The following is a 22,252-nucleotide window of genomic DNA, read 5'->3' as shown; positions in this document are numbered from 1 at the left end:
TATCAGATTGTTTTATAATGATTGGTTTATGACTTTGACTTCCTTCTGTAACAAGATCACCTTGAGTGGGGTCACTTGGATTTGACTTACTATCTCTGGCTCTGAGCAGTGCCTGAAGCACAGGAGGGTCTCCATAATTGTTTGCTGAATGACTTAGACCACATGGAGTGACCCAGCCGACTAATAAAACTAAAATGCCCTTTGTTCACATCACAGGCCATGCTCCTTGTTTTGTTCTGATCCAACCATTTTTTGGACTCGAGAGAAGTTCATTTTATTTATTCATTGTACATCATTCCTTTAGATCTCATCAATCATTCCTGCCTGAAAAGATGGTTTTATTTTCTCTTCTCTTTCTTTTTTTTTTTTATTTTTTTATTTTGGGTCTGATACCTAAGGAATAGGTTGTCCTTTCCAGCCTCATCATCAGCAACATTTATTATCACGCCACTAAGTTCCTCATCCAAGTTATAAACAACATTTCTGGACAGGGCCCTTTCCATGACTTCTATCTGATCCTCCCTTGGATTATAGTTATTTTATGTCTTGTTTTGTCAACTGGATTGTGAGCTTCTCATGACAGGCATCATGGCTCACTCATTTTTATATTCACTTAACTTTCTGGTGTTCAATCAACACTATGAAATATGCTAACATCCTTGATGGTCATGGCAAGAAGCTGTGAGATGAATGGTTCTAATAACCAAACAGCCCAGTTTCAGATCCTGGCTCCCCAAGTTACCTATCGGGTAAACCTGGGCAAGTTTCTCAAACCCTCCAAGCTGCACATATAATGTTTTCTCAAATACAAAATACGGATAATAGTAGCACTTCCTACAACAAGCAATTATTTTGAGAGAATAAAACAGATAATATATGTAAGGTGCTAAATGCTGTACTTAACACATCATAAATGCTTAATATTTGCTACAGATTATTATTATTGCAGGTGTGAGTTGAACAAATGCATCCCTAAAATAAAAGTGGAAAAATCAGTATCATCAAATATGCTAATCTGTTCACCAACAACAGACATAACACACATTATAAGTAATATCTAAATAGTTATGGGAGATTGCTTAATCAACAACTACTCACTCACCCTTCTTGTAAGAGGATAATGTACCCCCTCTGCAAGTTGACTTACAGTGCTTCCAATGGAAGGAATAAACATCCTTGTCACACTGACCTCGGGCTGGGCCACGTGAATTGACTTGACCCATATGTGAGCACGTGATATTCCCCACTCCCAAGCAGAAACTTCAAGAGCCATTGCTTGTTTTCAGCAGCAAGAACCAAGTGTCCCAAATAAGGACTGTTCTGTCAGTCTAGGGCCCTGAATGAGTAAGATAATGGAGCAGAATGCATAGATGATGCACAACTGCTAATGTATATATATGTACATGAGGAGTAAAGGTTTTTGGTTTAAGCCACAGAAATTTGGGGGATTGTTTATTATTGCACCAAAGCTATTTAATATGAAAACCAATTACAATGACAAAAAATAAATATGCTTATTATCTTTCCTTGCAAAAGACAAAGAAATGCAATATGCCATCAATGAGGTGATTCTAATAAACCTCAACAGCAAAAAGAGGGGCAGAGTATAAACAATTTCCTGAGGAATCAAAGTTCTCTTGGGCATTTTGACTACTTTTCCCATTTATGTGTAAGAACTCACCAGCTTCTCTTATGGTTCAATTTTCTCTTGAATATAAAGGAATTGCACCATGACAGCTCTGCAGCCTTGTCTCTCCCTATTTTAGAAAGAAATCCTATTCTATCTTACTGAATTGCAGTGTGTGTCAAAAACTACAGCTTGGAAAATACTAGGACTTCCTAAGTCAGCATAATTTTACTCAAACCAGTATCAATTACACCAAAACACATTCTAGGCTCAGAATTCAATTCCCCTCCCTTACTTCAACTTCCTGCTAATTCCCAGTTACTGAGTGAAGGTAACTATTGAACTAGACTCTCAAGAGTGAGCAGTGGAAAAGGGAGAAGAAGGACGTTTAAGGCAGATGGCACAGTTCTAACAGAAACAGAATGTGTGTTCTGGGAATATGAAAAGTCCTGGGTGGTTTATAGCAAAGGGTAGGGGGTGTAGCTAGAAATAGGACTGAAAATGTAACTGGGGACCATCCGTAGCAGGCAGTGTTCATGATAATAAGCACAACTGAAAAAAAAAATCAAGGGCATCGCGACTTTGGGAGCGCGGAGCAGCTGCCCAGGCTCCCGGGCACCAGGTTGGCGGTCGCCATGAGCTACACAGGCTTTGTCCAGGGATCCGAAACCCCTCTGCAGTCGACGTACTCAGACACCGACACTCAGCCCACCTGTGACTATGAGTATTGAACTTGGAGCTGTGGAGCAAACAGAGGCTCTGAGAGCTATGGCTATGGCTGTGGTCACAATAATACCAGCAACTATGGGTACGGTATGGCCACTTCACACTGTTAAGAAAGGCCTAGCTCTAAAACAAATGCAAACCCTAGTGCCAAGGGGATTCCGTTTCATCAAAAATTAACCAACACTTAGATACGGTGTCACACTTGGAAACAGCCATGATGCAAGGAGGAATGCACGGCTCAGGTGGAGAAAGGTACAACTCCTCCGAGGCCTGTGACTGGAGGGCCGTCCTGGGCGGGTGCACCCTGTGTGGGTCGGGCTACGACTACGGGGAGCTTGACCCCAAGATGAGAGTGGCCTCCGAGGGCCAGTCCGACGGCTACCGCGACCAGTTCCGCACGCGCGGCAGCCACACCTTAGGCCCATGATAGCGCTGGGCCCAGGCCACCGGGAGTGGCCGGCCGATGGCCTAGAGCTATGGACGCGTGTGGGAAAACCCCATGGGGGCCCGCAGCCAGGGCCTGCCTGGTACCTCCCGGCTGCCCTCCCTCTTCTCCCAGAACATCATCCCCGAGTACAGCGTGCTCTAGGGCATGCGCGGCGGGGGCTCCTTCCTGGGAGGCTCCCGCTTGGGCTTCGGGTTTGGCAAAGGCGTGAAGCAGGTGAGGAGCACTTGGAAGACCTGAACCAGCGCCGACTGCCGGACCAAGAGGAAGAGAAGGGAATCCGGCAGCCCGGGCGAGCTCGACAGCAAAGAGACCAGGACTGACTGCTCTGCTCCGACAACAGTGACTCAGACAAATATGAAGACATGGCGGAGGGGGGGGGGACGCCGAGGGCTCCGAGGCTGTGGAGAAAAGCTCCAAAGTAGGAGAAGACGAGATGGGCAAAGAGGATGGGTAGGAAGAAGGCAGAAAAGCTGCAGAGAAGGAGGGCGTGACCGTCCAGGAAGAGAGTGGCCAGAGCAGGAAGAGCCAGAACAAGCAGAAGAGGCGGCAGCGAGACCCACCTGGTGGAAGGGATCCAGTTTCTGCGCTCCTCTGCAAACACCGGACCTTCTACAAGGACAAGGTGGCCGGCCTGGACAGCAGGTCCCCCAAGGAGCACTTCAAGCAGGTGGGCACCAAGCTCCTCAAGCAGACAGCAGACTTCCTGCAGGAGTACGTCACCAACAAGACCTAGAACCCAGAAGTGCTCTGCAATACTGTGGAAGACACTGACCGTCTGATCCAGCAGATCTACAGACACCAGGACCTGACCTAAGAGATCGCCACGGAGCATTCTGTGTAGAAGGTGGAGGCGGCTCACTGCGCAGCTTGTGACCTCTTCATTCCCAAGCAGTTCGGGATCATCCAGAAATACCTCACGACCCTGGATCACAACAGTAACAGCAGGCTCCTGACGGAGCAATCCAAGAAGTCTTCCCTCATGGTGGCCCGCAGCATCCTCAACAAGGAGCTCATCAGCAAAACGCTGGAGCGCTCCGTGAAGGGCGAGAACCCCTTCACCGACGGCCCCAAGGAGGAGAGGGAGCAGGAGCGGCCGAGGGCGGCACCGGGGAAGAGCCCGCGGCGGGGGCGCCCGCGGGATCCTAGGGATCCTAGGGATCCCAGGGATCCCAGGAGCCGGCCCCGAGACCGCGCAGCCGCAGCCGGGCTAGGGGAGAAGACCGTGTGCTTCTTCTGCAGCGCGCTGCAGCGCGGGCTCCGCAGCATCGGGGCCTGGACACGGCGGCCCACGACCACCAGGAGGGCGGCAGCAGAGCGGGATGATCCCCGCCTGGGCGGGGCCGAAGAGGTCTTAAAGTTTTGTTAGCCTCAAAACAGCGACAGCAGAACAACAACATGGGGGGTGGGGGCTTTAAATTTTAGAGGGCTTTATGTACGTTCATACATGATTTCAGAAAAAAAATATTCTCTTGAATAAATGCATAATATTGTGCAGCAGTTAAGAACTCAGGCTTTTTAAGCAAACAGGCTGGCTCCATACTACATACAACTCTGTCATGATATGTCCTACTTACTGACTTGGGGACGTTGACCAACCCGTGTAAACATCAGGTCTTCCCTCTGTATAATAGCAATAGTAACAGTCTTTTCCTTAAACAGTGAAGTCCACATGAAATGGTGCATATAAAACTTTTAACACCGTACCTGAGAAAATGTAAAAGCTCCAGAAATGGTACCGCTGTTGAAATTGTTGCTATCCCTGCTGTTGAAAAGGAAGGCCTAGAAAGATGTCCCTATAAGATTCGACTTCCTACATGCCTTACTGTCTTCTGACATTTTAAGTATTGCTTTTTATCTGTCCTAAAATGTGCCCAAGACAGAGCCAAGAAGAGAGCACCACACATGATAATTCAGTGGCCAAAGAGGACCAAGAGGAGAGGCTCAGAGCTGTGTCTCAACTCAAAAAGGCTAGGGTCAAATAGTTCAAGACCATCCATAGGCTTGACTTTCTGTTGTGACCATGTGAAATACAGCTACTCTTCTGGAAGCTACCTGGGAACTCAGCCCTTCCGGGTCCCTATCAAGGCTTCAGTCCACTTTAAATTGAGAAACCGTGATTCTGCATTACAAGGTAAATTTTTCCCCTGAGAATGTTATTTTATTTTCCTTTAGTGAATCACTGGTTTCACTGTTGTGGAGTTCAGAGCTGAAATTTCCATCTTCCATGAATTAGACCCTGTGGTTAGGTGGTGGTTCTTTTGTGCTTATACTTATTGGTAGACTTTTGAAGAAATGAGAGAGATAAAGGGAAGAGAGAAAAATGAGGATAAACTACCAGTTGGCTTTTTTTTTCTCAAATAGTTTCTAGTTAGTATCAAATATAACAATATTTAATCAGTAAATATTTAGACTATAGTACTGTACTGTGAGAATTTTGAGGGAGAATTCAAATAGAAATGGGAAATAGTGTGATCCAGAATCATTTTTCCTCTTATAGTTAATCTCCATCATCATCCACAACAGGAGTCACTATGTTCTATAGTACAAAGTTTTATCCTCTAGCTTTTCTTCTAGTGACATACACAAACCTAGACTTCCCCTTTCAACCATACTCAAACTCAGCACCGTTAATTACGCTTACAGTTTTGTGCTACCATCACTGCTATGCCTTTCCAAACATTTACAATCAAGTTTATTAAAAATTCTGTACACCTCAAGCTTCATCTGCTCATTCTCAACCCTCTTTCTGTCTCCTAGTAACCTATAATCTAGATTTTAACTCTCAGAATTTGCTCATTATAATTAGTTCATTTTAGTGAGACCATATATTTCTCCTTTTGTATCTGGCTTATTTCGCTCAACATTACATCCTCAAGGTTCATCTATGTTGTTGCATGCACCATGATTTCATTCCTTCTTACAACCACATAATAATCTATCATATCTATATACCAGAGTTTGTTTATCTGCTCATCAGTTGATGGACATATGGGCTGTTTCCATTTTTTGGCAGTTGTGAATAATGCCGCTATGAATATCAGTGTGCAAATGTCTGTTCACATTTCTGCTTTCAGTTCTTCTGAGTATACATCTGGTAATGGGATTGCTGAATCATATGGCAGTTCTATACTAAGCTTCTGGAAGAACCACCAAACTGCCTTCCAAAGCAGCTGCACCGTTCTGCATTCCCACCAGCAGTGAATAAATGTTCCTATTTCTCCACATCCTCTCCAGCACTTATAGTTTTCTGTTTTTTTGATAATGGTCATTCTGGTAGGAGTGAAATGATATATCTCATTGTGGCTTTGATTTGCATATCCCTTATAGCTAGTATTATTGAACATCTTTTCCTGTCCTTTGTATTTCCTCTTTGGAAAAGTGCCTAGTCAAGTCTTTTGCCCATTTTTTAATTGGGTTGTTTGTCATTGTATTGTTGATGTTAAGATTTCTTTATATATTCTGGATTTATTAAACCCTTATTGGATATGTAGTTTCCAAATATTTTCTCCCATTAAGTAGGCTGCCTTTTTACTTTCTTGTCAAACTCCTTTGAAGAGCAAAAGTTTTCCATTTTGAGAAGCTCTCATTTATCTATTATCTTCTTTCATTGCTTTTGCTTTGGGTCTAAGAAACCACCTCCTAACACAAGATCTTGAAGATGCTTCTTCCCTACATTTTTTCTAGGAGTTTTATGGCCTTAGTTCTAATGTTTAAGTCTTTGATCCATTTTGAGTTAATTTTTGTAGAAGGTGTGAGATGTGGGTCCTCTTTCATTCTTTTTGATATGGATATCCAGTTCTCCCAGCACCATTTGTAGAAGAGACTGATGTGTCCCAGTTGAGTGGACTTGGCTGCTTTGTCAAAAATCAATTGAGTATGGATGTTAAGCTCTATTTCTGAACTCGCAGTTTGATCCCAGTGGTCAATATATATATATATATATATATCCTTATGCCAGTATCATGCTGTTTTGAACCCTGTAGATTTGTAATATGCTTTAAAGTCAGAAAGTGTGAATCCTCCCACTTCATTTTTCTTTCTCAAGATGTTTTAGGCAATTTGGGGCTCCCTACCCTTCCAAATAAATTTGATGATTCATTTTTCCATTTCTGCAAAGTGAGCTGTTGGAATTTTGATTGCTACTGTGTTCAATCTGTAAATCAATTTGGGTAGAATTCACATCGTAACTATATTTAGTCTTCCGGCCCATGAACATGGAATGTCCTTCCATTTCTTTAGATCTTCCTTGATTTCTTTTGGCAATGTTTTGTGGTTTTCTGTGTATAGAGCCTTTACATCCTTGGTTAAATTTATTCCTAGATATTTGGATTTTTTAGTTGTTGTAGTAAATGGAATTTTTTTCTTGATTTCTTCCTCAGATTCCTCCTTACTAGTGCATAGAAACACTACTGATTTTTGCTCATTGATTTTCTATCCCACTGATACTTTGCTGAACTCCTTTATTAACTATAACAGCTTTGTTTTAGATTTTTGGGGGACTTTCAAAATATAGGATCATACTGTCTGCAAATAGTGACAGTGTTACTTCTTCCTTTCCAATTTGGATGCCTTTTATTTCTTTTTCTTGCCTAATTGCTCTAGCAAGAACTTCCACACAATGTTAAATAGCAATGGTGACAGAGGGTGTCCCTGTTTTGTTTCAGATCATAGAAGGAAAGCTTTCAGTGTTTCACCATTGAATATGATGTTAGATGTGGGTTTTTCATATATTTCCTTTATCATGTTGAGGAAGTTTCCTTCGATTCCTACCTTTCAAAGTGTTTTTATCAAGAAAGGATACTGGATTTTGTTAAATGTTTTTCTGTGTCAATCATGTGGTTTCCCCCTTCAAATTGTTAATGTGGTGTATTACATTAATTGAATTTCTTGTGTTAAACCACCCTTACAAAGCTGGCATAAAACCCACTTGAACATGGTGTATAATTCTTTTAATATGCTGTTGAAGTCAATTTGCAATGCTTTTGTTGAGGATTTTGGCTTTTATATTCATTAGAGAGATTGGTATGTAATTTTCTTTTCTTGAAATTTCTTTGTCTGGCTTTGGTATTAGGGTAATGATGGCTTCACGAATGAGTTAGCTAGTGTTCCCTCATCTTCAAATTTTTGGAAGAGTTTGAGCAGGATTGGTATAAATTCTTCTTACAATGATTTGTAGAATTCACAGGTGAAGCTATCTGGTCCTGGGCTTTTATTTATTGGGAGGTTTTTAATGGCTATTTAAATCTCTTTACTTGTGATTGGTTTGTTCTTCTATTTCTTCTAGAGTCAGTGTAGGTTATTCATGTGTGTTCAGGAAGTTGTACATTTCAGCTAAGTTGTCTAGTTTGCCAGCATAGAGTTTGCTCATAGTATCCTCATATGATCATTTTTATTTCTGTGGAATCAGTAGCAATTTTATTTGTATTTGTATTTTATTTGTATCTTTTCTCTCTTATTGTCAGTGTAGCTAAGACTTTATCAGTTTTGTTGATTTTATCAAAGAACCAAATTCTGGTTTCATGATTCCCTCTATTGTTTTTTTTATTTTTAATTTCATTGATTTCTGCTCTAATCTATGTTATTTCTTTCCTTCTGTTTGTTAGTTTGCTGGGGGTTTTTTCTAATTCTTCCAGGTGTGAAGTTAGGTCTTCGATTTTAGCTCTTTCTTTTTAATTTAGGTGTTTAGGGCAATAAATTTCCTCTCAGCACTGCCTTTGCTGCACCCCATAAGTTTTGATATGTTGAGATCTCATTTTCATTTGTCTTGAGATATTTACTGATTTTTCTTGTAATTTCTTCTTTGACCCATTGATTGTTTGAGAGTATGTTGTTTAACCTCCATAAATTTGTGAATTTTCTAGTCTTCCACTTGTTGTTGATTTCCAGCTTCATTCCATTATGATAAAAGGATAATTGTATAATTTCAATCTTTTAAAATTTATTGAGCCCTTTTTGTGACCCAACTATGTGGACTATCCTGGAGAATGATCCATAAACACTTTAGAAGAATGCATATCCTTCTGTTGTGGGGCACAATGTTCTGTAGATGTCTGTTAGGTCTAGGTCATTTATCACATTGTTCAAGTTCTCTCTTTCTGTGTTGATCATCTGTCTAGATGTTCTATCTGTTGATGACAGTAGTGAAATGAAGTCTCCAACTATTATTGAAGAGCCGTCTATTTCTCCCTTCAGCATTGCCAGTGTTTGCCTCATATATTTTGGGGTACTCTGGTTAGCTGCATAAATATTTAACATTGTTATTTCTTCTTGGTGGATTGCCCCTTTTATTAATATATAGTGTCCTTCTTTGTCTCTTTTAACAGTTTTGAATTTAAAGTCTATTTTGTCCAATATTAGTATAGCCACCCCAGCTTTTTCTAGTTACTGTTTGCATGGAATGTCTTTTTCCAACTTTTCACTTTCAACCCATTTGTGTCCTTGGGTCTAAAGTGAGTCTTGTAGATACCATATAGATGGTGTGCCAGTTTGAATGTACTGTGTCCCCCAAAATGCCATTATCTTTGATGTAATCTTGTGTGAGCAGACATATTAGTGTTGATTAGATTGTAATTCTTTGAGTGTTTCCATGGAGATGCAACCCCCCAACTGTGGGTGATAACTGATTGGATAATTTCCGTGGAGGTGTGGCCCCGCCCATTCAGCACAGGCCTTGATTAGTTTATTAGAGCACTATATAAGCTCAGACAGAAGGAACAAGCTTGCTACAGCCAAGAGGGACACTTTGAAGAACACACAGGCGCTGAAAGAGTAGCTGCAGCTGAGAGACACATTTTGAAGATGGCCGTTGGAAGCTGACACTGACATTTTGGAGAACGCCATTTTGCAATGCAACCTGGGAGCCAGCAGATGCCAGTCACGTGCCTTCCCAGCTAACAGAGGTTTATGGATGCCTTCGATCATCCTCCAATGAAGGTACCCTGTTGCCTTGGACACTTCATGGCCTCAAGACTGTAACTTTGTAACCAAATAAACCCCCTTTATAAAAGCCAATCCATTTCTGGTGTTTTGCATTCTGGCAGCATTAGCAAACTGGAACAGATGGGTTATATTTTTATATCCATTCTGCCAGTGTAGGTCTTTTGATTAGGGAATTGAATCCATTAATATTCAATGTTATTGCTGTAAAGGTAATACTTTCTTCAACAATTTTAACCTTTGGCTTTATATGTCATATCTTATTTTCATCTCTCTTTTTGCCCATTTGGTTGCCCTTACTGATATTCTTCATCTACATTCTCCTCCAAACCTTTCTCTCCTGTTTTTTCCTATCAGCCTGTAGCACTCCCTTTAGTATTTCTTGTAGGACAGGTCTCTTGTTAAAGAACTCTCTTAGTTTCTGTTTGTGAGTATTTTAAACTCTGTCTTATTATTGAATGATTGTTTTGCTGAATAAAGAATTATTGGCTGACAGTTTTTCTCTTTCAGTGTGTTAAATATATCATACCACTGCCTTCTCACCACTGTAGTTTCTGATGAGAAATTGGGAGTTAGTCTTATCGAGCTTTCCTTATATGTGATGAACTGCTTTTCTCTTGTTGCTTTCAGAATTCTTTCTTTGTCTTTGGCTTTTGACAGTCTGATTAGTAAGTGTCTTGGAGTAGGTCTATTCAGATTTATTCTATTTGGAATGTGTTGTACTTCTTTGACCTGTATATTGATGCCTTTCATAAGAGTTGTGAAATTTTCGACCATTATTTCCTCAAGTATTCTTTCTGCCCCCTCTCCCCTCTCTTATTCTTCAGGGATACCCTTAACATGTATATTTGTGTGCTGCATGATGTCATTCAATTCTCTGAGACCCTGCTCAAATTCTTCCATTCTTTTCCCTACCTGTTCTAGTTCACTTATCTTTTTTCCTGCCTCTTCAAATCTACTATTGTATTTCTCCATTGTATATTTTATCTTTTCTGTTGTCTTTCATTCCCATAAGTTCTGTTATGTATTTTTTGCATGCTTTCAAATTATTCTTTATGCTCACCCAGAGTCTTCTTAATATCCTTTATTACTTTTGCTACACTTTTGTTCATCTCCTTGAATTGATTTAGGAGTTTGTTTAAACATCATTAATTAGTTGTTTCAACTCTTGTTTGTTTCTATGACTGGGACATATCTTCCTGTTCCTTTGTGTTGCTTGTGATTTTTTGCTGGTGTCTAGGCATATGATTTTCTTGATGAGTTTATTCTAGAGGTCAGTTTCTCTTTCGTGTCTAGGGTTTTCTTATTGATTAGTTCTTGTTGATATAGCTCTTCTTTGACACTTTTGTCAACTCTTTCTAGACCTTTAGAATAACTTGTATTTAATCAATGAGATTTTTTTCAGTTCTTATTCAGCTGACTCTTGCCTTGAATATATGGTACAATTTTTGAGACTGCACTATTTGTACAATTTTTTTCATCCCCATGGAAAAGCTTCCTTTTTCCTCTTCCTTCTCTAGGAATGTTTATCTGTTCAGTTTGTTTTTTATTTGCCTCTATATGTTTTAACACTCCTTTCATTATCTCTAGCTGCTTTTACCTGAAAGGCTAAGTCTGGGAGGAGGATCCCCCCAGAGAGGACCTACCCAAATCAGTTTTCCCAATCAGAACAGGCTCAGGACCCACGAAGAGGTCACAGATCACTTCTAAAGTGCCCTGGGGAGGAGACCTGGAATGACACTAGTCTTCTCTTTGATGTCTTCCTGATTCTGTGCTTTTCTGTCCTGCCCAGTAGCCAGCACTCTTCAGCCAGCTGTTCCCCATAGTCCTAAGGGGGACCTGTGCCTTTAATTCTCAGCTGACTCTGCCCCTACAAGGTGCATGGTTGAGACAGAAGTTGCCAGCTGCTTTAATTTTCTTTGTTTGGCCAGGGTTAGTTGAAACTGTTACTCACATCCCTGACCTTGGAATCTGAATTCTTTAATCAGCAGCCACAAACTGCCCTGGGCCTTGCCCTTCCCCTTTTTCTTGGGGATGAGCTGCCCTTCAGTACCCTGTTCCCTGCTACTCCAAGAAGTTACAGTGTCTCAATCAGCCCCACTTCCACCCCTGCCAGGGGCAGGATCAAAACTGAGCTACCAGCTACTTTCTGCTCTAGGCTGGTCAAAACTGTAGCTGTGGAGGATCTAAGATGGTGGCATAGAGAGGAGTGGAAGCTAGTTACGTCCCCTGGAACAACTAATAAACAACCAGGAACAACTAGTAAATTATCTGGAATAACTGCAGGGAGAAAAATGTGACCGTCCACTCATCAGACACCAACCTGAATTGGGAGGAATGCCCAAGATCGCAGTACAAAATCTGTAAGTAAAAACTGTGGATCCAAGCCAGGAGACCCCTCCCACCATAGCCCGAGCTGCAAAGCCTCATGGTGCTAGAGAGAAGCTCTCTCCCAGTAAGTGACTATAGCTCAGCTGAACTCCAACTGGGGTTTTAATTAACAAACATGGACTGCTCGCTATGAGCTATGAATCCCCAACAAGCAGATAGAGGCTTGGGTGATGACTGACCTTGGAGAGCAGGAGGGTGGCCGCAGACTGGCCCTGAAGGGGGCTTTCTGTCTCCGTTTCAGCTCAGTGGAGAAAGCCTCAGCCATTTTCAGTTCCCAGCACTCTGACCCAGATAAGGGTGGAGATAGCACAGGCAGAGTCTATTCAAATGCTAATGACCTCTCCCTAGGGGAGTTATCTTCCCTAAGAGGAAAGGGGTGGGGCCCAGCTCTGCTACCCACCTTCCATTCAGAACCAGACCCCAGGGCCTGGGGGAAAACAGCCACAGGCCACATCTCCTTATACCAGTCTGGAGTTACAGGCTGACAGGCACCACCTGATGGGCAGAAAAGCACAGTGACCTGAGGCATCACAGGGTGTGCCAATTTTCTAAAACACACCCTCAGGGAAACCGGATACTGAATATTTCTTCTTTCTGGGACCTGAGACCATTCTGGTCTGGGAAAACCTGCTTGGGGTAACCAAGGAAACCATGCCTCAACAACAGAAAACTACAACCTACACTAAGAAAAATGAAGTATGGCCCAGACAAAGGAACAAACTTACACTTCAACTGAGATACAGGAATTGAAATAACTAATAATAAGTCAATTCAAAAAGTTTAGGGAAGATATGGCAAAAGAGATGAACTGTATAAGGAAAACACTGGACGCACATAAGGTAGAAATTGAAAGTTCGAAAAACCACCTGGCAGAATCTATGGATATTAAAGGCACAACACAAGAAATGAAAGACACAATGGAAACATACAACAGCAGATCTCAAGAGGCAGAAGAAAACACTCAGGAACTGGAGAACAAGGCATCTGAAAGCCTACATACCAAAGAACAGATGGAGAAAAGAATGGAAAAATATGAGCAACATCTCTTGGAACTTAAGGACAAAATGAAAATCAAGAATTTGTGTGTCATTGTTTCCCAGAAGAAGAAGAGAAGGAAAAAGGGGCAGAAGCAATCATAGAGGAAATCATCAATGAAAATTTCCCATCTCTTATGAAAGACATAAAATTATGGATCCAAGAAGCACAGCATACCCCAAACAGAATAGATCTGAATAGGCCTATGCCAAGACACTTAATAATCAGATTATTAAATGTCAAAGGTAAAGAGAGAATCCTGAAAGCAGCAAGAAAAAAGCAATCCATGACATACAAAGGAAGCTTGATAAGAGTGCGGATTTCTCAATAGAAGCCATGGAGGCAAGAAGGAAGTGGGGCGATACATTTAAGATACTGAAAGAGAAAAACCACTAACCCAAGAATCCCACATCCAGAAAAACTATCCTTCAAATATGAGGGAGAGCTTAAAATATTCTCTGACAAATGGACAATGACAGAGTTTGTGAACAAGATACCTGTTCTAGAGGAAACACTAAAGGTGCACTGCAGACAGAAAGGAAAAGACAGGAATGAGAGGTTTGGAACACAATTTTGGGAGATAGTAGCACAGCAATGTAAGTACACTGAACAAAGATGACTGTGAGTATGGTTGAAAGAGGAAGGTTGGGACCATGTGGGACACCAGAACAAAAGACTAAGGATAAAGATTGGGACTGTGTAACTCAGGGAAACCTAGGGTGCTCAACGATTGTAATAAAAGGTATAAATATGTTTTTACATGAGGTAGAACAAATGAATGTCAACACTGCAAGGTGTTAAAAATATGGTAGGATTGGGAGGAAATACAATTAATGCAAACTAGAGACTATAATTATCAGAAACATTGTATTATGCTTCCTTTAATATAACAGAGGCAATATACCAAAGCTAAATGCACATGGGGTGGTGGGGAATAGGGTGTGGGGCTCCTGGCATTGGTGATGTCGTCTGACTCTTTATTCTACCTTAGGTTAATGCTGTCTTTCCTTTTGTTGCCTTCTAGCTGTCAAGTTTTGTTTTGTTTTGTTTTTTCTCTCTCTCTCTTTTCTTTTTCTTTTGTCTCTCTGCCTTCTTTGACCCTTCCTCCTTCTTTGTGGAAGAAATGGAGATGTCCTTATATAGATAGAGGCGATGGTGCTGAAAACATAAATACATGACTATACAGGGAACCAATGATTGTTTACGTAGGACTGAATGTATGGTGTGTGAAAAAAAACATCTTAAAAGAAATGGGTTTGATGAAGAAACTTTGAGGGCACTATATTGAGGGAAATAAGACAGACACATAAAGGAAAATATGCTGGGTCTCACTGATATGAACTAATTATAATATGTAAACTCATAGACATGAAATATAAATTACCAGGATATAGAATGAGGCTAAAGAATGGGGAGCGGTTGCTTATTATGAGCAGAATGTTCAAGTAGGGTGAACCTAAATGTTTAGAAATGGACAGAGGTGATGGTAGCATGTTCTGAGAATAACTAACAGTGCTGAAAGGTGTGTGAAGTTGGTGGAAAGGGTAAGCTCAGAGTCACATATGTCACCAGAAGGAAAGTTGGAGGTTAAAAGACGGGAATGTATAAAACAGTGAATCTTGTGGTGGACAGTGTCCATGATTAACTACACAAATATTAGAAATATCTCTCATGAACTAGAACAAATGTATGACATAATAGCTAGAAGTTAATAATACAGGGGCACATAGCAAAAAAAAAAAAAAAAAAAAATATATATATATATATATATATATATACCTATTGCAAACTATATACTACAGTTAATAGTGTTTTAACATTCTTTCATCAACAGTAACAAATGTGCTATACCAAAACTATGAATCAATAATGTAGGGGGTGGTGGTTAGGGGTATGGAAGGATTTGAGTTTCCTTTTTTTGTCTTTATTTCTTTTCAGGAGTAATGAAAATGTTCTAAAAATTGAAAAAAAATTAATTGTGTTGATGGATGCACATCTGTATGATGGTACCATGGGCATTTGATTGTGCCCTTTGGATCTTTGGATAGTTGTATGGTATGTGAACAATCTCTCTCTCTCTCTCTCTCTCTCTCTCTCACTATATATATATATATATATATATATATATATATTTTTTTTTTTTTTTTTTCCTCTTGGGGCCGGAATCTTGCACTCCAGATTCACTGATCAAAAGCCAGAGTTGGTATAGCAACATAAGTATGCTTCTGTTAAGGAAAGAGTTAATTCCCCAAATGGAATATACCTCTTTAAAAAAAGGGGTAAAAAGAGAGCTGCCATTTGATAACTGATAATTTGATTCTATCTCAAAGGATGGAATGACAGTAAGGACTTCCTATGTCCTTGGATTTAATTGAATGAGCACTTGCCCAATAGTTTCCATTAGTGCTGTTGAGAACAGATAGTTCTTGCTCGACAGACTTTCCTTAAAATTCCCAATGTAACATTTCCTGTTGTAGGAACAGGTACAACCTGTTGCTGGAAGTGTCCAACGGCCCTTTTTATAATTAGATTCTCCTGTACATAGTGCTCTCTGACTCTCACCTGTCCCAGAGGGGTTCAGTGTTGGAGCATCCAGTTAGGCAAATATTAGAATTTTGCTTTCACATAAGAGAATGATGCATTCATGAACTTGACATAAGTCTAGTATTACCAAAGCGTGGCCCTCAAGGAAAATCCTTAATTAGTACTGGGTTAAATCCAGTAAAAAAATATGTTCAAATGTCAAAGAGAATAAATTGAGCCAAATCAGAAAGAAAAACCTAGGACCAGAAGTCAGGAAGAACTGTAATAAAATGGGAGACATTTAGGGGATACAACAGGAGTTATTGTCTCAGTTGAACTGACAGGCCCCTGGCTTGTCTGTATTTGCTGTCAGCTATGTGGTTTGGGGTTTCTGGCGGAGTTGGTTTGACTTAAATGTACAGGTTCAGAATGAGGTATCTCAAGAAAAGAACCCAACAACTCAATGCTAAGTCTCCATAACAGTGACAGAATTTAGTATTACTCAACAGTTCTGGTTAATTCACCAAATCCATGACCAAGGTTTTGTAGCATAGTTCAAAGAACATCAATTACAAATAAATAAGTAAATAAATAAATATGCAATGATTGATTCCCAAGTCGTCTGGCAAATTACTAGTTTTTGTTTGTTTGTTTTTTAGGAGACCCTATTCATGGTTCTGAGCCTCTGTTTCCTTCTCTAAAAGTTATAAATAAAAATGCCTATGTTGCTAGGCTGTTTGTGAAAATCAAATAAAGTACCTCTGTGAAAGTAGCTATTGCAGTGCTCAATAGATACTAGTTTGGTCCTTTTTTTCCCCTTCCTTCTTTCTTCCCTCCCTCTTCCATGCACTCTCTCTCCTTCCTCTTTTTCTTGCACAGCAGATACCATAAAAGCATCATTCCCTGGGACTCAGACCCACCAAGCCTTCCAATTAATCCTGATTTTTCAGTGCTCACATAGCCCCTTGTGGCAGTGACCTTTGAATGCCTGCTCCTCCCACCTCGTCTCTGCCAGGCTGATGCTCTGTGCCCACATGGACGTCAGCAGAGGGCGAGTGTAACCCTGAGTCAGGGTCCCTCAGGGAAGATGAACAGAAACCTCAGCAAACGCAAAGCATATGTTATATATATCAGGGCAGATCACAAGGCAAACTGTCAGCTGTTTCCACTGCTGCCTCAGGCGGCCTTGCTGGGAGCGCCCCGCCAATCCCTGTTCATGGCTCCCCAGAGCTGACTCATTCCCCTCAGCCTCTGGCAAATCCATGCTAATAGCCAAAATGATAGGGATTTGGGAGTAATAGTCTCTAAAAAGATGTGCCCATAGAGTTACAAAACAAACTTCATGCAGATCATATAGAAATACATGTTACCAAAATCATGCAGCATTTATTTTGCAAGCAGATGAGGAAAAGTGACTGCAGCCTAGAAAAGATTTTGGAGGCATCTGCAGAAGAGTGATGGCTGAAATCATGCAACAGGATGAGCTCATTCAGGGCGAGAGTGGAAAGCAGCATTTAAGGAGCAGACACAGAAAAATACATTGAGAAAGTGTAGCCTGAGTGACAGGAATGCATCAAAATAAACTATTGTCTAGAGAATCAAGGTTAAGACCTTCAAGAAGTCAGAGGGGTAGGGGGTCAAGTGTATGGATTGATGAACTGGTCAAGTAAGATGGAGAAGCTTTTCAGTGGTTTTCCATGTCACCTAGAATAAGTTCCCAAATTCTTTGCAATACCCAAATGCCCTTCAGCCTCATCTCACTCCTCTACCTCCTCCTACTTTTTGCTCCAGCCTCACTGGCTGTTCTTTTGGTTACTCGAATGTATCTCGTTCTTCTTATCCCAAGGCATTTATATGCTCTTTCTGGAATGCTTTTTTCCCCCTTAAATGCACTTAAATTCATCTCTCCAACCTCAGAAAAAAAGCGCCATTTCCTCGGGGAAGCCTTCCCTAAACTCCAAAGGCCAAGTCAAATTTCTTCATTACAAGTTTTTATAGAACTATGTTTCTTTCTATCAATTTATAATTACACAATCATTTGTGTTACTATTTGATGAAGCGCCACCCCCAACCCCAGACTGTGAACTTTATTAAAGTAGGACTCGAGAAATTCTTGGCACAGTCATCAGGATTTTAGCCAAACAGCAATGGTTGCCAGCCAGAATCCAGACTGGTGTAGAAAGACACTTTCTGTATACTGTACTGGTTAGTACATGCCTAAACAACCCCATCAAATTCAGCTTGGTATTGCTCCATGATTCTGCATTCAAGAAATACCCTGGCACATCTCACGCCTACACACTCACTAGTTAAATTGATACAGGATAAGCCATAAAGTACATTTTATAGTCACTGCTTCTCAGTCATTGGAAGGGCCACAGACTCCTTTAAGAATCCAATGTAGTTATGGATATTCTCTCTAGAAATAAAAGCTCTTATGGGCATACTAATTCTGCACATAATTCACAGGGTTCACAGGTCCACTGAAGCCCAGAGTGATAATTCCTACACAGATGCTGGGATTAGGCAAAAGAAAGCAGAAGAAAATTGTCATCTGTGACTGTTTACTACATGTTTGGCATGAGGCTAGCACCTGACATTTATTACTTCATTGAACCCTTATAACCACTCTATTAAGTAAATATTATCATCCCTATTTCAAAGAGCAGGAAATAGAGATTTAGTATCCTGCACAAATTCACACAACTAGACAGTGGTTGTGCTGGGAATAGGGCCTGAGTTTGTTTTACCCTGAAACCAATGCTTTTTCCATTCTTTCCCTGCCTGGGAGCAGGAGCGATATGTGAGATCCAAAGCACATGACATGTGGCTTCCTGGGCTGCGAGGTTACAGAGAGACCAGGGTCATGTGTGTGTCAGTGGCTTCAAGGAAACAGGAGATTAGCTAAATAAAAAAAGAAATAAAGTTAAAGAGGAAAAAAAAAAGTGACCATCTCTTTTGACTGTTCTCTTTTTATTGTTTGGCATTATTATAGCTTCTTTTGAACATTGTAAGAATTTTTACATAGAAGGATTTTTTGCTCTTGCTGGGTAAGGATTGAGACTACAGAAGATCAGTTAAGTCAAACTGAGGATAATTAGCAATGGGAACTTTAAAGTAGGATTTTTAGGGGTGGCACAGTAGTATGGATGAGATAGCAAAGCAAAGGAAATTCAATGTCTCATTCAACAAAAAAATATTTATTGGTCACCCTCTTGGCTGCAGGCTCCAAGCTCTGTGCTGAGAACTCAGTTGTGAAAGAGGCAGACAAAGACTGGCCACGTAAAACATCAAGTCTGGAGGGGCAAACGGACACTTACATAAACCAGTCTAATAAAATGTTGTATGATAAGCAAGGAACAGTGTAACACAAAGCAAATAATAGGAAGAACCACCCACTTATAATCAGGAAGAAAGTGGGGGTGGTGGCACAGGTGGGAGGTAGGAGGTTCTGGGCAGAGAGAACATGTGCAAAGTCCTGAGGCAACAGAGAACATAATACACTTGAAGACTTGAAAGCAATTCATCACCATCTGGGTGTGGAATGGGAAGTGGCAAAAGAGTAATGACACTGACGAAGTAAGCAGGAGCTAGATCATGAAGAGCCTTGTCAGTTGTGTGATGGAGCTAGGATTTTCTTCTGAGAGCAGTGGCAAGTCTATAAAGATTTGCAAAAGAGTGAGTTGTGATGAGGAACTTATGGCTGGCTGGCGGAATCAAGCAAGTTAACCTCTCTGAGTCTCAGATGCCTCATCGTAAGGAATAAAGGCTGTTGTGAGGAATAAGTGAGTAATGACATGTAACACTCTTCGACCAGTGCCCCAGGAAACATCAACTTCTGTATTATAACAGTAAGGTAGGGAGACTTGCTGTAATCAGACATGGTATTCTGGAAGTTATTCCTTTCATTTCCACAGCCCTTATAATTCCTCCCAGGTGGCAGTTACAGCAGTGGGTGCCGTGTCCACAGCCTCCCTGGATCACAGAGAAGTTTTCTAGGGGTTTATCCTACCCCTGCTTGGAAAGGGAGTGAAGCTGTCCGTTCCACCATTTTCAGACAGAGATGCAAGTCTCCAGGAGTGTGGGAACTCAGGCTGCCTACAGGCAATGTCAGGCAGGGGCATTCGATGGCTGAGTGGCTGGCCAGTGGCCTCTGGACTCCCGTGCTCATCTCAGCCTGGAGCTCACCAGGCTTATCTCATTTGGGGGTTGCCACAGGGTGGGGCAGACCTGCCCTGGAAGCACACATCTGAAATTTTATGCCACACACATCTTTGTTGCATGGCTTCTTTAAGTATTTTATTTTGATTCGGTGAGACTTGGGGGATGGACCAACAGGCCTCCTGGCACCAGCAAGAGAACACAGCAGTTGTCGGGGAGAGAAGAGGGAGCAACACATGAGAAGTACTGCAGGATATCAACCTGCCTGGCCCGCCGTTCTCTCTTGTCTTTTTCAGGTGGAATTTTAGAGACTGGGGTCGAAATATGTGTGTCATCTCTTCTGAACCTGCAGTACCCTGGGACGTGAGAGTCAGTATCCCATTTGCACTGTTCCCATCTCCAGCTCCTGGGTCCCTGAGGATGGGGACACTCAGGTGTATGGGCACACCACGGAAGGCAGACTCTGTCCTGAGGATTTCTTCCCATGAATGATGGATGCGCGTGCTGGCTGAGTACCCGTGCTCAAGGAGCCATTCTAGTTGTTTGCTCGTGGTTCATGATCACTTTTACTCTATTAAGCCTGTGATGTAATTATGATGATTCTCAGTTCCACACATATGGAAAATGCAGCCCAGAGGAACCTGTCCGTAGGACCAGAACTTCACTTGGGTCAGCTTGACTTGAAGGCTGAGGTTCCCCAGCCCCACTGCCTGTCAGCGCCATGCTTTGTGCCTGCAGCTCAGCCTAGTAGTTGGAGCATGCCTTGGGAGACAAGACTGCCTGTGGGTGAATTCCAGCTTTATCACTTCCTGGCTCTGTGTACCTTGGACAAGTTACTTCATCTTGCTGTGCTTCAGATTCCCGAATTACAAAATGGATAATAAAAGTATCTGCCTAATATTGCTTCTATAAGAATTAAATGAATTAATACTTGCAAAGAACTATGACAGTACCTGATGATTATGAAGCTCTACCTACAAGTTAGCCATTATTATCATTATAATGTCTGGATAGGGTAGAAAAGTCTCAACCTCATCAATAGGATATTGCTTGAGGTCTATAGGGTAAAGGTAAATACATATAAAACCAAATGAATACACAAAAAAGAACAAGACAAAATACTCAATACCCAACCTCAACAGCTCATTCCAAGAAACCTTCCCTTAGAAAAAGAACCTTTCGAGGCAGATACATGAGAACTGTTGGTTTTTAAAAATAGTTTTCCAGTAAGAGCTAATTCCTCTATTTGAGTCCCTCACAGCCCCTATCATTTCCCCTCAACTTCATTAAGGACCTGGATGAAATGAATAATACCATCTCTGTCCCATGATTATCTACGATTATTATTGGCATCCCCAAGTAGAGCCCATCCAGAGGCTTTTAGAGGAGATTTACGGTCATTAAAACCTTCAACCTCAAAGTTTATTCAGCTTATCCTCAACTGCAACTGAGATCATGTAAACTGAGATTTAGTAACATTCTTTCATTGGGCTAAGCACAAAATCCTAGGCTGTAGCTGCGATCATGTGCCCAGAATTTTCTATAGGTTCTTTCTTCTTAGATGTTTGTCTTTGTAATTCAGTTCAATCAGCAAATCTATACTGAACACTTTTGTGCAAATAACTATGGTAAACTCAAGACAAGTCTAAGACAGGGGACTTGCCCTTGAGGAAAATAAAGTCTAGCTGGAAACAAAGAACAGGTCTTACATTAAAAAGTAGTTAAGAGTCTGGACTAGGTATTAGGATGGCACAAAATACCTCTCACACACTGGCTGAAATGGGCTTGAAATCGTTCCTTTACAGTTTCATTACTTTAACTCGAGCTGTTAGCCCCCACGAAAACATCAAATGCCTACTTGTCCTGCTCACCTTGGAAATTACTTCCTCTAGGCAAATATTTTTCCAACAGCATCAGCATCACCTGGGAGGTTGTTAGAAATGCAAGTTCTCTGGCCATACCCCGGATCTAGTCCGTCTGAAACTCTGGGGGCGGGGCCAGCAAGCCAGTGCTTCCGGTGATTCTGATGGAGCGGGCTACCGTGTGAGGTCCATCGCTTACGAGTTTTCTTCTAATTGCTGCCCCAAATTGGGTTAAAGCCTTATGGGCGACACAAGGTGTCTTCTCTGAAGAAAGGAGGACCCAAAGATTCCATAGCCAGGAAAGGGAAGACCCTAGGTTTTAATGGTCTCTCAGAAAGAATAAACGTTCTTTTATAAAAGACAAACAAATGATGGAATGCCTCAATTCTTGAAAGGTGAGTCTAGGGAATGCTGATGTTTTCTGTAAAAGGTAATGTGGAGCTTACTCCAAGAAATGGTCAAATGATTCTTCAAAACTTGAAGTTCTTCTACAGCATTCATTCTGATTGCAAGAAGTTAGTTGAAATTATGTTTAAAGTTGGT

General features: G+C 41.3%; 1 pseudogene; it reads left to right on the top strand.

Annotated features, from left to right (window-relative positions):
- Nucleotides 1–2,262: 2,262 nt before the first annotated feature.
- Nucleotides 2,263–3,947, top strand: LOC119535467 (annotated as a pseudogene).
- The last annotated feature ends 18,305 nt before the right edge of the window (nucleotides 3,948–22,252 follow it).

This window comes from Choloepus didactylus, chromosome 5, assembly GCF_015220235.1.
Source record: "Choloepus didactylus isolate mChoDid1 chromosome 5, mChoDid1.pri, whole genome shotgun sequence".
In the NCBI taxonomy this organism is placed as follows: Eukaryota; Metazoa; Chordata; class Mammalia; order Pilosa; family Megalonychidae; genus Choloepus; species Choloepus didactylus.
The sequence above is the reverse complement of the archived record's forward strand: the minus strand, read 5'-3'. Positions and strand labels throughout refer to the sequence as shown.